The sequence below is a fragment of the Talpa europaea genome, assembly GCF_964194135.1.
Source record: "Talpa europaea genome assembly, chromosome: 2".
NCBI classification, from domain to species: domain Eukaryota; kingdom Metazoa; phylum Chordata; class Mammalia; order Eulipotyphla; family Talpidae; genus Talpa; species Talpa europaea.
Window position 1 is genome coordinate 151395805 of NC_140068.1, and position 17761 is coordinate 151413565.

Sequence of the window (17761 nt, forward strand, 5' to 3'; positions counted from 1 at the left end):
CACTGAAGCTTTCAGGGTTCACTTCATGTGTCCATCCTGTTCCCCCAGGGAGAATGATCCTGAGTTCTGTAAACATTAAAAAACTGTCACTGTCTTGTTGCACTAACAAATATTTCAGTAGATGTCTCTCCTGGTGAGATTTAGCTGCCTCAATAATTATTTCTTTACTTATTTCTCTCCTGAATTTGATTAACTTTTCTCTCCTTAATAGAAAAGGAGAGAGGGTCTCCCTGGTGGCACAAGGGATTAAGAACCGCATTATGAAGCAATCTGCAGCCTCTGCAGTGGGGGTTCAATTCCTGGCCTGCCAGGGAGCAACCCACATGGCGCAGCAAACCTCTCCTGTCTCGCCCGCTGCTCCCCTCAGCAGTGTGTTTCGGTCAGTCTGCCTGTTCTGTTCCCCACTCCTCTCACCCCCCCGCATCTCTGGCCTGTACCCCAGCTCTTGTATACATAAATAAATAAATCTTTAAAAAAAAAAGAAAAGGAGAGAGAAACAAAGGAGAGACAAGAGGAGAACTCATGCAGGTGCCTCTCTGGTATCATTTGCTGACAGTTTACACCTGCCACAAGGTAGATCCCAGTTATTTGGGACCTTATCAGCATGTCTGAATCATCCTCCCGATTCATGGAAATGCTAGGATTACATGGCTTCTTTTCAAAGAATTAATAAAACAAAGCGATCTAACAGACAAACTCATTACAAAAGAGTATTAGTCATGTCAAATGTTGATTAAAAATATAGATGTTAACTGTTGGAAAAATCCAAATAGTGCTAGGGGGATTTCTTACATGTATTCTGTGGGATCACAAAATGCCATTATTTCAGAGATGCAAGGCATCTCATTGATCATCCAGTCTCCTTATTTTGCTATTATGCAAAGTGATGTCATTCTGATGAGATGTTGGGGTTCACTGAGTGGGGTTCTAAGGTTATCTCTGAGAAAACTTTCAGCATAGGGGCCTCCCTGGTGGTGCAAGGGGTTAAGACGCAACCTATGAAGCTATCCGCAGCCACTGCAACACGAGTTCAATCCCCCGGCCCGCCAGGGAGCAACCCATATGGTGCAGCAGACCTCTTCTTCTGACTCGCCCTCACCTGCTGCTCCCCTCAGCAGCATACTTCGTCCAATCTGCCCGTTCTGTTCCCCACTCTGTCTCTGGTGAATCCTCTCACCCCCCCCCCCACACCTCTGGCCTGTACCCCAGTTCTTGTATGCATAAATAAATAAATCTTAAAAAAAAAAAAACTTTCAGCAGAGTTTCCCTTTCACTGGCACATGGTCAGTTTACCACAGACGGAAGATGTAACAGGCAGGCGAGGGTTACAGGTTTATTAGGAAAAGGAGAAAGGGAAAAAAGAGACACCTGCAGAAACATGTTACAGGACAGGGTGAGGGACAACCCAGAACCCCCAAATCTGCCCATTCTAAATAGGTTCTGCCATCCGCCGCATCAACACAAAACATATTCTAGTGTATAAGATCTTCGATGGAGAGGAACTTTAATACAGTTAGTGCACAACAAAGAAAAGGGGAAGAATATAGTTTCCAAATGAAGCACCTGTAGTTACCCTTCCCCTCATGGGTAAACGCCCAGCCAAACAGGGTTGGCCCAAAACAGGGCCGCTGAGGCCCCGAAGCCTGCCCTGAGTCTAAGTCACATTCTGACGGGGACCCATAGAAAGGGGTCAGAAACAGTCAGAAAAGTTTGGGAGGAAAAGAGCAAAATCAAATCCAAGATAAAAGCTGACATTGTCCCCTCCCCACGGGTCTCACCCACATCTTTGTCACCCCGTCCACGACCAAAAGACAAGCGCAGTTTCCTCACCTGTCTCTTGGCTCCATGTGCCTCCTGCAGGTCTCCTCCTGGCTCCATCCTGCTTCCTCCTTCCTCAGTCTCCTCTGCAGCTTCTTCTCTCCCTGCTCAGCTCCACCCTCCCTTGGGTGGGGCAGAAAACCTGGAACCTCCCCTTTTCCTGGGGACCACCCTGCTACAGACACAGGTGGGCAGAAAGCTGCTGCTGCTTTTCAAAGGGACAGGTTTGTTAAAAGAGACACCTGCCTAGATGCTGGAATTGCTCTAATATAGTCATCCTTTTTGGGGCAGAGGGATTCGTTCCTTTGTAGAATTGTTATCTGTTGTTAACTCAGTCCTCTGCTGGCCCTCAATCTCCATATCCCCCCACCCTTGGTCGGGGCCTCGGAATATTTTCCATAACAGTTCACACCTGAGGATTTCCTGGGCCTAGAGATTTTTCATTTCCATAGCTGGTTTAATCATTTCAGCCCCCACCTATTATTCCTGGCCTTGTGAAACCTCCATCCCAAATTTCCTACCCTAAGCCTCCCTCAGAAAGTGGAGGTCAGAAAAGTGAGGGCTTTTCCCCAAAATCACACCACTAGACTTTAATTTTTCCATTTCATATTGTCACATATTTCTACTGAAAACAAAAGAGGTAACTATCTAATGGAGATCCAAAAGCAAAAAGTCTTTAAAAAAAGAAAACTATTCGTTCAAAAGGCACCTCTTCAGAGAGGCTTATCTAAAAAGAACTGAGCTGTTTTCAGGTTTATACCTTCATTAATATCTAATTGTGACAGGGTGGTCCCCAGGAAAGGGGGAGGTTCCAGGTTCCCTGCCCCACCCAAGGGAGGGTGGAGCTGAGCAGGGAGAGAAGAGGCTGCAGAGGAGACTGAGGAAGGAAGGAGCAGGATGGAGCCAGAAGGAGCCCTGGAGGAGGCATGTGCAACAGTGAGACATGTGAAGAAGATGCACCTGCTTCTTGGTCCTGGACAGATGTAGATGAGAGACCGTTGGGGAGGTTAACAATAGCAGCTTCTACCTTGATTTTGACATTGCTCCTCCTGTCCCAGACATTCTGAGCCCATTCTGCCCCTTTTCTATGGGCACCCACTGGGAGGTGCCTTAGACTTGTGGCGGGCTTTTGGGCCTCAGTGGTCCTGCTTTGGGCCAGCCTTTTTTGGGCATTTACACATGAGGGGGTAGGTAACATTGGGTGCTTGATTTAAAACTTTATTCTCTTACTTTGTTGCAGACTAATTGTATTAAAGTTCCTTTCCATTGAAGGTCTTACACATTAGTGTATGTTTTGTCTTAACGTGGCAATTGGCAGAACTTATTTAGAATAGGCAGGTTTGGGAGCTCTGGGGTGCCCCTCACCCTGTTTTGTAACATAGCATCTAGAATAGATTCTATGCCACAAGAAGACAAGGACTCTGTCTGTTCTGTTCACTGATGTATCCTGAGCATCTGGGCTTACCTCCAAGGATAGGTGGTTGGTAAATAAATAAATAAATGAGCAAATGAACGAAATGCCCGGAGTGAAAACTAAAGACTAACCATAGAAGGGGGAAAATAATATATGACAGGGCTTGTTATTGTATTGCAATCAAAAGAGAGACAGAGAAAGAGATCAAATTGGCATTTTGAGACTCCCTCCTTAGTCTGTCCCAGGCAGACTAAAACGATTCTGATATTATAATTTCCCCAACATCCTTTACTCATTGGTGTCAGCATTCTGGCATTTAGTGACCTTATTAATTTTTACACACTAGATATTTTGTCATGCTGTTTTAGACAGTAGAATGAGCGGTAGCAGAGAGGTCAGGGAGCAAAAGGTAAAGCAATGGCCTAGAATTAGATATTCTATATCATGAATATTTACCTCCTGATTGTTCTGAGTTGCTTGAAAATAAGTATTGGGACCACAAATATTACTAACATCGAGTGTTCTTTTCAAAAAGTCAAAATTCACTCATGTTGCCTGTCACCTCGTTGTGACTATGAAAACTCAAAACATTGGGATGAGTGTCTGCTCAACAAATTATGACAGAAAGAGTTTGGGAGAGATATATGAAAAAGGTTGAGTTCTGGGCCTCCCTGGTGGCGCAGCAGTTGAGCGCTGGGTTGCCAGGCTGCCCGCAGCCTCTGCAGCGCCGGTTCGATCCCCGGCTGCCGGGCAAGGGTCCCACATGGCGCACAGACCTCTCCTGCCGCACCCGCTGCTCCCCTCAACAGTGTGCTTCGTCAGTCGACCTGTTCTGCTCCCCGCTCTGGCTCTGGTGAATTCTCTCACCCTCCCGCGCTTCTGACTGTACCCAGTGCTTGTATAAATAAATAAAATTAATTAATTAATTTTAAAAAAGTTGAGTTCTGATGTAATGCCTGCTTGGTGCGATGCCTATGAGATGCTAGCAGCAGGCTATTTTTTTTTTTTTTGGGGGGGGGACCCTCGCCGGTGGCCGGGGATCGAACTGGCGCTACAGAAGCTGCAGGCAGCCTCGCAACCCAGCGCTCAACTGCTGCGCCACCAGGGGAGGCCCCAGGCAATTTTTTTTTTTTTAATTTTACATTGGTTGGATTATAGTGGAGGGCCCCTTTGTGTTGGATTAGTAAGGAAATAATCAAATCTGAATTGACAGAGGACAAAGATGTCAAATCTTAAACAGAGTTTGGTAAGAAGAAAGAGATCTGAATGATAAACATTTCCAATGGGGAGAAAAATACAAAAATTTAAAAAATGTAAGACAATAAAGTATTAGATTCTTTTCTTAGCATTGATTCTTAAACATAGCTTTCAGTGGACAGCTTTGATTTTATGTAAGATCAAGAAAGAGGGAGAGGAAGATTATAGATTTCTTTTTGATGTACAAGTACCAAAGAAAGAGGAAGGTTTAGACAGACAAAGACAAGGAAAAAAAAAAAAAAACAAAACAAAACAGGGGCCTCCCCAGTGGTGCAGCAGTTGAGCGCTGGGTTGCGAAGCTGCCCGCAGCCTCTGCGGCGCTGGTTCGATCCCCGGCTGCTCCCCGGCCACCGGAGGAGGGTCCCACATGGCGCGCAGACCTCTCCTGCCGCCCGCTGCTCCCCTCAGCAGTGGACTTCGGTCCTTCTGCCTGCTCTGCTCCCTGCTCTGGCTCTGGTGAATTCTCTCACCCTCCCGCGCTTCTGACTGTACCCAGTGCATGTATAAACAAAGCAAACAAATAAAATAAATAAATAAAACATGCCTCTATTAAAAAAAAAAAAAATCTTAAAAAAAAAAAATCAGAAGGTCCCATTTAAAACATACTCGGCCCAAAAGAGACCACAAAACATGAGGAGCTGAAAATTTAGCATCTAGCAGGAAAGAAAATAGAAAAAGAGGCAAAAAGGAATGTTTATCATTAAATCACACCATGTTGTCTAAATAGAACCAAAGACAAATTTTGGTAGTTTTTTTTTTAAAGATTTATTTATTTATTTATGCAAGCACTGGGGACAGCCAGAAGTGTGGGAGGGTGAGAGGATTCACCAGAGCCAGAGCAGGGAACAGAACAGACAGACTGACGAAGTACACTGCTGAGGGGAGCAGCGGGCGGCAGGAGAGGTCTGCGCGCCATGTGGGACCCTTGCCCGGTGGCTGGGGATCGAACCGGCGTTGCAGAGGTTGCAGGCAGCTTCGCAGCCCAGCACTCAACTGCTGTGCCACCAGGGGAGGCCCAAATTTTGATAGTTTTAAAGGCATTGTTGGCTTAAGTTTCCATTGAATTAGAAAGTGGCTTCATGGGTGGCAAAAGTCTAGTGTACTACCAAATCAGGCCAGTGTACTACCAATAGTTATGATGCTTTGGGCTATAGGGAACAGGAAAACCTAATAAAACAGCTTCAATCATAAGGGGAAAATGTATCACCTCCCACAGCAGTAGGTAAGGAGGTGGTAGGGGTGGGCTGGTTCTCCAGGGTCAAGGTGCAGTTTCTCAGTGCTATCGGGAGGGCCCACATCTTCACACCTGCCTGACCTGCCATCCTTGGCTATATGCTAGCATCCTCATTGTCACAAAAAGGCTGCAGGTGCTCCTGCCATGACATCTTCACATGATACCAAAAGACATAAGAGAGTGAACATGACCCACCAGAAGTCCCTTTTTATAGAGAAAACAGACACTGAGCCAAAATTTCCAGACCTTCACATCTTAGCCTGGCAGGAGGCTGTCAAGTGTCATTCTTCAGCTAAATAGTAATAAGAGGCATGGGATTACCAGTTGGTTTAGGTGGATCAAGGTGTGTCTCCGTGAGACTGGGTGTGTCCAGCCTCCCCTAAGCCCAACAGATGCCTGAATAAAATAGGGGTTGATAGGAAGGAAGCAGGGTGTGCGAGACAGGCTGTAGTGTGGGCAGTGATGGTGTCTGCCACAACCTCTCTCTCTTAATTTACACACAGTAATAGTTACTCTTCGTGGTGGACAGTCCTGTGGGTGCTGACAAACATATGGAGCCATACAACCATACATTCAAGATACAGAAAAGTGTATCTTGAAAGTGGGGCGAACGGTTTTTATGACCAACCAGCATGGATTTACAGCTGTGCTGTAAACAGGTGACAGGGAATCACAGCTTCTGAGCCCTTTGCTCTTTATGATCACCCTTCCGGGAGATTGAGCAGTGCTGGGGCAGTCTATATGGTATAGGGAGCTGAAAATTGCATGTATGGAGCTTGCAGAAGAGAGACTTTCATTCCTCAGCGATGGCCCACTTTGTCCTCATGACCAAATTGTCACAAACGGTTCCCAGGATGCCTTCCTCCCGTAGCCACCCAAAGGCCATCTCTGAGGGTGCACTGTGCTTGACCTCATGCTTTATTTTGCTCACAACCCTTGCTTTATTTTGCCCATCCTTCATGTTTCCCCTCTGCTGGGGTAGTTCGGATCCCTCGTCCAGATTCAGGACCTGGTTTGAGCTGAAAGAGGAGGGTGGTGTGTGCAGAGAGCCTTATTCCAGGGAGTACGGGCTGGCTTCTGGATGGCCTGGTCCTAACGTGGGCTACCTTTCGCTCTTGAGTATGGCAGACAGGTGATGCTGACACACTATTTCAGAAGCCAGGCCTGGCCTCTGTGATGCGTTTGAACACACAAAACATATCATAAGATAAAATAAAGGCATAATAGGGCCCACAACACAGTGGCTAACATTTACAGAGCGTCCGGGGAGAGCAGCTTTTCAGAGCACTCAACAATACTTGCAGTGTTCAGAGCCCCATGAAAGAGCTCAACTGTGGCTGAAACCACAGCCATCTACCCGGGTCGCTTTCTTCCAGGTTGCTGGCGCCAGGGCTTGTCTGCACTGCCCAGGGCCGCCACTTGTCCATTTAGTGCCTTTGTGTGAGCTAGAAAGTCTCCTCTTCCTCCTGATACTTTATTTCCGTCTACTGGGAAATTGTCATAGTGTGCCCTAAAACGGAAATCGTCCATGTGCAAATCCCAGGGTTGTAAAAGCAAGAGGCCGTTTAGGGTGCCACCAGCACAGCTCTGAACGGTAGCCCAGGGACCCAGTTGTTTGAAGGATAAGAAGCAGCCCCCTTGTCTTAGAAATGGAGCAAGTTAGCAGCAATCATGGGGGGCAGAATACCTGGCACCTTATGATTTTATGCATTTGGTGTTTAAGGGGTGGTTCATATATTCTAGGTTCTCTACAAGCAGTATCTCATTTAATGACGACAAAGTAACTGTGAACAGTTATTATTTTTAGGACCGTTTTACAGATGAGCAAATGAAAGTTTGGAGAGTTATTAGTCTTCTCTAATTCACACGGTTAGTTAGTGGCAGGGCTTATCCAGGATCTGAAGGGGCTGATGCAAAGTTACTGCTCTGCTTCTGAATATAATCTGGAAAATATGTAGCTAGATAGAGAGCGGTGGATTCACAGGCAACAATTCTGTTGAAAGTGATGGTGGTACTTCTTTTGTATATTCATAATAATGACCCTGTTTATTTTATTGGGTTTCTCAGAAAGAGGCGGGGTTCCTGTGCTGTGTCTAGTGCTGCAGACAAAGATAATGCAAACACGTTCAAACTGCAAATATTAAGGAAAAATCGATCTTTTCAGATTGAATTACTGGAGACAATACCAGTAACCACTTCAGCACTAGAGGTGAATGGTGTGATTCATGGGGACTGCTACGTTTTTGTTCAATTAGGAGGATTAGCCTCCAAATTGGAAGCATGTTGGCACAGAATCAAGCCTGAGAGCTTGAACTTTCACAGCAATAATCCTCCGGCTCTTCGGAGAGGAGTTATGGCAGCTCACTCCCCAAGCACGCGCCAGACAGGAGCCTTAGCAACCAAGGACCAGCTTTGCTTTTTTTTTTTTTTTTTGGTTTCTGTGGTCACGAGAGCATAGTTTTTGGCCCAATCAAACACTCTTGCTGAAGTCCTGCTCTCTTCCTCCTCTGCAGAAGCTGATTGAAGTGAATGAGGAATCACAGATTTTGCCCAAGAGCTTTTTATTGGGTTCACCTACGTGAAGGAGTCTTCATTGAACCAATTTTCTCTTCCTCATTAGATTAAGCAATTAGGGTTGCGATTAACCTAGGGTTTTCCTGTAAGAGTCTCACCGTCCATCATTGTCTCTGCCTACCTTGAAGACCACGACTGTCTAATTGCAGTGAAATCAGCATTTCCTCTCCAAAGCAGAGGAGATATAAGTGGTCAGATCCAGGTGGCTGGGTTTTCGATCCAGTCCAATTCAGAAGATATTTTCACAGCACTGGGCCAGCCACTCTGGGTGATGGGATGAGCAGGGCAGTCTGTCGTATCCAGATTCCCATGAATCATTCATGTATTCATTTAACAAATATTCATTGTGTATCTGCATGTCCTAGGCAGCATTCTAAAGAATGGGGCTACAGTAATAAAGCAGAGAATATCCCTATACCTTCTTTTTTTTTAGAGGCATGTATTTTTATTTTATTTTTATTTATTTATTATTTGTTTGTTTTGTTTGTTTGTTTATTTATACATGCACTGGGTACAGTCAGAAGCGCGGGAGGGTGAGAGAATTCACCAGAGCCAGAGCGGGGAGCAGAGCAGGCAGAAGGACCGAAGTACACTGCTGAGGGGAGCAGCGGGCGGCAGGAGAGGTCTGCGTGCCATGTGGGACCCTCCTCCAGTGGCCGGGGAGTAGCTGGGGATCGAACCGATGCCGCAGAGGCTGTGGGCAGCTTCGCAACCCATCGCTCAACCTCTGTGTCACCGGGGAGGCCCTATCCCTATACCTTCTGTTGGGGATAGACAATGAAGAAATCAATAAGTTAATGTATAGTTTGTCAGATGGAGATAAGTTGTAAGAGAACTATTATAATCTAGGCATATATATTAAAAAACAAATAAACAAAACCTTCTGATGTTATGTGCTGACACAGAGTGCTGGGAGGGAATAATTCATTTGGGGAGAGGAGAGGGGATTTGTGGGAGATTTGTGCAAGTGGTAAAACTTAAGCTGGACTCTGAAGACCATTTCAGCTGGTTGACTATAGCTGCAGAGCAAGCAGACAAGGAGAATAGATTCTCTAGATGTTTTTTATGAAACATTCAAGCAAAGGTGCAGAAGTGAGGAGAGAAGGGGTGGAGAGCACATGGAGAAGAGCTCAAAGGCTTGACCCCGCCTCTGCAGTGGGTAGGATGACAGATGGAACAGGGATGTGGTCTGGAGAGAGATGCAGATGCCAAGCAAGAGGATTTTGACTGCCAAAGAGTATGACTTGGACTCTGGGTACAGTGGGGATCCACTGAGTGTTTTGTGTGGGGGTGCCGTGAGCAGCTGTGATTATTTTGTGTCAGCTGGTCACAAGCCAGCTGGGAAACCTGGTCCAGATGCAGGGAAACACCAGAGATGGTGCTGGTGACTGGCATCTGGTGGCACCGAGAAAAGAAGTATCTGTGGTTTCTCTTAAGGAACAGATGACACCGCCTTATTACTGAGACGAATCAGGGTAACAAGCTTTCCTTCATTCCCAAGTCCCTGAAGTTCAAGTTTAAAGGCAGTAAACTGAAGTTCTAGCAAACAGATTCACAACTTCTACCTTTTGTAGCTATAGTGACCAAGTTGGCAGCTGAAAAGCTTAAGATCTATCAATAACTCTTAATGATTTGTTGAGCCTAGCAGCCTTGAATTAAGACTTGGATTAAGAGTGTGGCTTGTGGGGCCTCCCTGGTGGCGCAAGGGGTTAAGCACTGCACTATGAAGCAATCCGCAGCCTCTGAAGCACGAGTTCGATCCCCGGCCAGGGAGATTCCCACATGGCGCAGCAGACCTCTCCTGTCTCACCCGCTGCTCCCCTCAGCAGTGTATTTCAGTCAGTCTGCCTGTTCTGCTCCCCACTCTGTCTCTGCTGAATCCTCTCACCCCCCGCACCTCTGGCCTGTACCCCAGCTCTTGTATGCATAAATAAATAAATCTTAAAAAACAAAAACAAAAACATGTGGCTTGTGGAGTCTTCAGGAAATTACATAGAGATGACCAGACACTTCCCAAGTTAATTGCTCTATCATCCCCATTGGACCACCTTGGTAACTTAGCAAAGATATTTGCTTCACTCAAGTTGAAAGCAAAATATTTTCCATGCCCTTGTGCTTTCCATTCTACCACATTTTCCTCGATGTACTGCCTGGCCCCTCTCTTGGTTGATGTTTATGGTGCCTGAAAAGAGATATGGATGGGAAGGTGTTTAAGCACCTTTGCCATCCCGTGTGCATAACTTGAATCATACCCCATCTTTCCTCAAAGTCCTGAGTAAAGTATCCATTTCTTGGGAATGCTTTATGCAGCTGGCTCTAGAATGTTGGCTTCTTTCCCAGGGGGTGTGGGCCTGGGGCAGTCTGCCCAGGGGGTCCGCCATGTGGTTACTGAACTAAGAAGCTTTGTGCACACATTCTCTGCCTCCAACCTGACCGTCAAGCCAGCCCTGGCTCTCATTCTGGCCCCAGGGATTAGTGGTGGAAATTTGAAGCCAGTCGAGGAGGGCTGGCCACGAAATGGGTATTAACGTTGATACTTTGAAAGTGCGAAAGCTTGCCAGAACTTAAGTCCTTCAGTTGTTTTCTATGATCCCCTCAGCCGGTCAAGGATATGGCGCTGGGAATCCCAGAATCCTGATCCCATTGGCACTACCTTTATGCCTTCTCATTATTGAAGGTCTTTTTTTTTTTTCCCTGAAATAACACAAGAAAATTTTAAAAAAAAGTTGCAAAATTGCTTTCTGAGATGAAATTGGATTGCCTCAAAGGGAGGTGTAAGAAGCATAGAGTGAGGATCTCCGCAGTCAGTGATTGTACCCTCAACTCGAGGCACTTACAGAGGGAACGTGGGCTGTGAGTCATATTCCCTTATTTATTTATTTTAAAGATTTATTTTATTTATTTATGCATACAAGAACAGGGGTGCATGCCAGAGGTGTGGGGGGTAGGTGAGAGGATTCACCAGAGTGGGGAGCAGAACAGGCAGATCTACTGAAATGCACTGCTGAGGGGAGCAGCGGGTGAGACAGGAGAGGTCTGCTCCACCATGTGAGTCAGCTCCCTGGCCGGGGATCAAACTCATGCTTCAGTGACGGCTGATATCTCGATAATGCTGAGATTTAACCCCTTGCGCCACCAGGGAGGCCTGAGTCATATTCCTTGGGAAAAAAAAAAAAAAAAACAGAACAAAGACAAATAAAACAATTGATTTGCTACTATGCTCTTCAGATGTTCTTTGTGAAAATATTGAGGGCATGTCTTTTCGAAGCAGATTTGGGTGAGGCTGAAGCGCGCTGGTGAGAATCTACCTCTGAACCACCAGATGCTTACATCTGCCATATGACCTAGCAAATCCCCTCCCAGGTATCTATGCTAAGAATACAAAAACACTAATTAGAAGGGATTTATGTTCAATGCCATTTACAATAGCTAAGTTATGGAAAAAACCTAAGTGCCTAATGATGGAAGAGTGGATTAGAAAAATGTGGTTTGTACACACACACACAGAGTGGAATACTACTAAGCTATAAAAAAGGATGAGCTACTGTCATTCGCAGCAACATGAATGGAACTGGAAAGGATAATGCTGAGTGAGTTAAGTCAGAAGGAGAAATACAAATACTGGATGGTCTCACTTCTATATGAAAGACAGAGAAACAGGGCAGATACAAAGATATAAGCCTAATTTACCTCCCTAAACATAGTTTTTTTTTTTGGGGGGGGGGAGGGAGCTATATTGGCATACCGGCTCTCCCTCTTCCTAGTTCTGTGGCCTCTGTAAGTGAGATCAATAGTGTCCCCACTTTAGAGGCCTGTTGTGAGGATGAAATAAGCCAGTTCCCAGAATCAACTCACTACAATGGCCTCACATCTACTACTGGACTTTTGCTACACCCTCGCTGTGGGACCCTAACAAAGTATCTTTTGGACTATGTGTGAATTTAGGTTAAATACCAGAGGAATGGCTTTTTGTCAACAAAGGGAAAAAGAACTTCCAAATACAGAGGTCCTATAAGGAGGGAAACACTTTCTAAAATCAGTTATGAAGTGGGGGTGGGGCTCCTGGCTCCCACTGACAAGAGTGTTGGGGTGCATACCTTATCCTTTCTCCTGTAAAGGGGGGGAGAGTAGGAGACTCAGAAAGAATTATAAAGCTGCTTTAAGTTTCCTTTTCCAGTATAATGGCTCATTTGTGTGAGCTGCACTTGCTTCGAGGGGAGTTTATGTGATAACTAGAAATCAGGAACACTGGGCCACCCCTGTGGCACAGCAGGTTGAGCACAGCACTGTGAAGCTGTCTGCAGCCTCTGCAGCACGGGTTTGATTCCTGGCCAGCCAGGGAGACACCCACATGGCGCAGCAGACCTCTCCTGTCTCGCCCGCTGCTCCCCTCAGCACTGAATTTCGTCAGTCTGCCTATTCTGTTCCCCACTCTGTCTCTGGGGAATCCTCTCACCCTCCTGTGCTTCTGGCTTGTATCCCGGTTCTTGCATAAATAAATAAATCTTATAAAAAATAAAAATGTAAATATAAATAAATACTACTGTCCTTTGACTTTGTCTTTAAAAAAAAAAAAAGAAAGAAATCAGGAACGTCATGGCTGTGCATTTGTAGAGACGTGGGCTGTGTGTTTGTAGGGAGCGACTGACCTGGTACCATGTCAGTAGGGGCTGATGACCTCAGGGGAGTTGGTCTACTTGCCTCCGCCCATGAGGATTAGATGCCTGTGTAGGGGTAACCTGTGAAGGAGGTTGGACATGGTTGCACACCCCTGAGCCCCGGCCCTGGCTCCCCGCCCCAAGCCTCTCACACAGGCATTCTGCAGGTCCACAGCAGCAGCAGCCTCCAGTTGCAAACGCGAAGGACATTGTTGCATCCATCATTTCCTAAAGCTGATCTATTTCCATTATGAATAGTCATGAAACTGGGGGTGAAGGAGAAAAGTAACTTTCCTTTTGAAGCCCCAAAAAAGGCCATGATTCATTTCTGGTCTCTTTATTAAGAAGCTTAGTCTCACTCAGTTAGATAATTTGCAGCAAAATTTTACCCTGGAGCAAGTTTCTCCAGTCATGTTAAATTCATGGTTAAAATCCTCCTAGGACTTTGAGCTGAAAAACAGACAGCTTTAATAGCAGAATCGCTGATGGAAAGAGCAGGAAAAGGCGGTGTGTTCTAACCATTTAGGGAAAAAATGGATAAGATGTTACTAACAAGCTCTGCTATATTTTTATCGACCCGTTTTCTTCATCTGAAGGAATATTGAGATGAGCTTTTAAATTCCAAATGATTATCTGACAGCTTCCATCTCTAGGGCAAGTCATCAGTCAGGGTTTTATTTTGCTATTATCTTTACTAAAAACTCAGAGGACATTTGCTAACCATAACCCAGATAAGGAAGAAAAATTTACAGTCAAGGATGCTGGCAACAGAATTGTGGAATCTGTTCCAGCTAATTTTTGATTTTTTTTCCATGACCTTCTATGAAGTGGCAGGAGGCATCCTCCTAAATGTGTTCCGAACCAGGCAATGCCTTCTCTCATCATTCCCCGCCACCCATCCAGCCACATGCCCTGTGTTCCAGCTTAGCCAGTCCAAACTCAGTCCTTCCACCCACTTTTGTATTGAGAAAGCTTCAACTTATCTTTTTTTTTTTTTAAGATTTATTTCTTTTTGCATATAAGAACTGGGGTACAGGCCAGAGGTGTGTGGAGGGGGGTGAGAGGATTTGCCAGAGACAGAGTGGGGAGCAGAACAGGCAGACTGACTGAAATACACTGCTGAGGGGAGCAGCGGGCGAGACAGGAGAGGTCTGCAGCACCATGTGGGTAGCTCCTTGGGCGGGGATCGAACTCATGCTGCAGTGGCTGCTGATACCTTCATAGTGCTGCAGTTAACCCCTTGTGCCACCAGGGAGGACCCTCAACTTATCTTTTAAGACTCATCTCCAATGTGACTTTCTTCCAGAAATCTTTCCAACTCCATGCCAAATTAATGGCATTTTTTTCCTGCTCTTCCATAGTACCCAAAACCTGCTTCGATTATAGAGCTTAGCAGACTGATTTTAATTTACAGTGTCAGCTCCTGGTAATCCAGAGAAGGCAAGGAATTGATTGCATATAGCTATATAACCTCTAACACAAAGTTTCCAAAAAGCAGCAATGTTGACTTTTTGGACAGAAAAAGTCCTTGTTGTGGGCCTGTCCTGTGCATTTTAAAGTGTTTGGCATCTACCCACTCAATTCCAGTAGCACCTCAACACCAATGTGATAATTAAAATTCTTCTGCAGACATTGCTTACTGCCTCTTGGGGGAGAAAATTGCCCTTAGTTGAGAACTTAAAGTCTAACGTAGAGTAGGTATTTAATACCTAGTTGACCCAATGAGTGATTCAAAAGTTGAGTGATGAGGGGCCTCCCTTGTGGCACAAGGGGTTAAGACTCAGCCTGTGAAGCTGTCCGCAGCCTCTGCAGCATGAGTTCGATCCCCGGCCAGGGAGATACCCCCATGGCGCAGCAGACCTCTCCTGTCTCACTCGCTGCTCCCCTCAGCAGTGTACTTCTGTCAGTTTGCCTGTTCTGCTCCCCACTCTGTCTCTGGTGGATCCTCTCACCCCCCGCGTCTCTGGCCTGTACCCCAGCTCTTGTATGCATAAATAAATAAATCTTAAAAAAAAATGTTGAGATGGAATAAAGACCTTGCTGTAGTTTACACACTCACCAACTCAAAACTCTCTTTCTTCATCCCAGCGGTCAGTTCTCTGAATTGGCCCCATTCTTGTCCTTTCATCTCATTCCCTCTGCTCCCTGCTTACGGGCACTTCGACGCTCTCATGTTCTGCTTTCCTTCCTGCCCATCCAAATTCTGTACTTACAAGATAAAGAAAAACTTCCTCCCCAATTCACGCAATCCACAATGATCTTATGTCATGTTCTTTAAATATTTATGAATAGGGTCTGCGATGGAAAATCACATGCATTGTACATACACATGTGTGCGTACGTGCACATATACATATATACCTGCAACTGCATTATTTTTGCTCCTAAAACTAGTGCCACCTGTTTTTCTCCCCACAAATGTGTACAGGAATTTTCCTCTTAGCCAGAAGAAGTGCTCCTAGATAGGGGATTTACTCATGCCTTTGAGTTTTTTTTCTTCCCCTTTAGCTTTAACACAAGCTTTATGAACAACAGATGTTTAGGTTTTGCTTGAAGTGAATATTTTTCTTCAAGCACTGGCAGGTGTGTTAAATCTGTAATTTGTGTGGTCCTGACATAGTTTTGTTTTTAGGAGGTATAGGGCCAACTCCTTAGCTGTTGTAGTTTAACAGACTGATTTCAAGACCTAAAAATAGAAAGAAAAAGTCATTTGCAATATTTTAGAGGGGTTGTGAGAAAGTAAGAAATATGAGTGATGAGGAAGACAAAAATGACTGCTTTTTGTCTTAAGTTCTCATTAGGCTCAAACTTTATCCAGGCTTCTTTTCCCACTCGTTGGTTTAACCATATTAAAGAATTTGGCCTTCCTGGTTTATTCTGAGCTCTTCACCCAGCACCCTCTTTGGGCAAACTTGCTGTGACCCTTACATTCACTTCCCCCCATGACTGAGTTTGCAATTTTCCCAAACTTCTGTTCCACAGGGCATTTCTGTCTCAGGATTTTTTGGAAGAGTTCATGCTTTACCAAGAGCAGGCCCCTGGGTGGCCTCTGATCCTCAGTGTTCTATGGGAGAGCTCAGGGGTCAACCCCCAGAATTTAGCAGCATTGCACTGGAGCTCCACATCTGTGACAGGATAAATATTGGAATGGGGGTAGATGGGGGAGACCATTGTAAGTTGAAACTTGGGCACTGTTTTCCCTCCACTTAATAAATTAAGCTGAAGGAATATTTTTGTTCCAGTCTTTTGAGGTTTCAGTATCTCCAGAGTTGAGTTGAGCCTCTCGCATTTATTCCTCTTATCTAAACCTTTTTTTAATAATAAATTTTATTTTTATATTCCCCATACAATTGCAACCCCCCCCCCATTTTGACCCCAATCCCTCCCCTCCCACCCTCCACCCCCCAAAAAGTGTCTCTGGTTCATAGTTTTTTGTTGATTTTGATTTTCACTTTCTTATCGTTATTCATTTTCCTGGTCCCTTATTTAAGTTTTCTAGATTCCTGCTATGAGTGAGACCATCCGGTATTTTTCTTTTTCTTTCTGGCTTATTTCGCTGAGCATGATCCCTTCCAGCGCCATCCATGTTGCTGCAAATTGCATGTGTTTATCTTTTTTGAATGCTGAGTAATATTCCATGGTATATATGTACCACATCTTCTTGATCCAGTCATCTATTTTTGGGCATTTGGGCTGTTTCCAAAGCTTAGTTATTGTAAACAGTGCTGCTATCAACATAGGGGTGCAGGTGCTCTTTGGAATGGATGTTTCTGTGTCCTCTGGGTAAATACCTAGGAGTGGAATTGCTGGATCCTATGGAAGCTCTATCTTTAGTAGGTCCAGAAATCTCCACACAGCTCTCCATAGTGGTTGGACCAGTTTGCACTCCCACCAGCAGTGCAGGAGAGTTCCTTTTTCTCCACATCCTCACCAACATTTGTTGTTGCTAGTTTTTTTACTATGTGCCATTCTCACTGGTGTGAGATGGTATCTCATGGTAGTTTTGATTTGCATTTCCCTGATGACAAGTGATGTTGAACATTTTTTCATATGCCTGTTGGCCATTTGCATTTCCTCTTCAGAGAAGTTTCTTTTTAGCTCTTCTGCCCATTTTTTGACTGGATTATTTTCTTTGTTGTTGTTGAGTCTCATCAGCTCTTTGCAGATTTTTGTGATCAGTCCTTTATCATTAGCGTTGGGTGCAAAAATGTTCTCCCAGTCGGTGGGGTTTCTCTTTGTTTTGGTTATTGTCTCTTTTGCTGTGCAGAGGCTCTTTAATTTGATCTTATCTATACCTTTGACTCACTCTCCCCAGGGTGCTCTCCTCCCACTGAAAACATGAAACCAAAATGCTTCTCTTTGCCCCTGCTTCCTCCCATGGTACCATCTTGCCTTACTGCACCTTGCCACCAAATGCATGTCACCCCCACCATCAGGCCCGCGTTCTTATCTCACATTCGTGCTCAGCTATCACAATCTGGTACCCTTACTGCATCCCTTTTCAAAACGCACTTTCTCCTTGAAACCCTGGGCCTCCTAACACTGCCCCTTTTCTGCACCCTAGCCCCTTGACTCTATTGCAGGTTTTTTTTTTTAATTATTTTTTAAAAGATTTATTTATTTATGCATACAAGAACTAGGGTTCAGGTCAGAGGTGTGGGGGCGATGAGAGGATTCACCAGAGACAGAGAGGGGAGCAGATCTACTGAAAAACCCCACCGAGGGGAGCGTCAGATGAGACAGGAGGGGTCTGCTGCACCATGTGGGTCAGTTCCCTGGCTGGGGATTGAACTCACACTGCAGTGG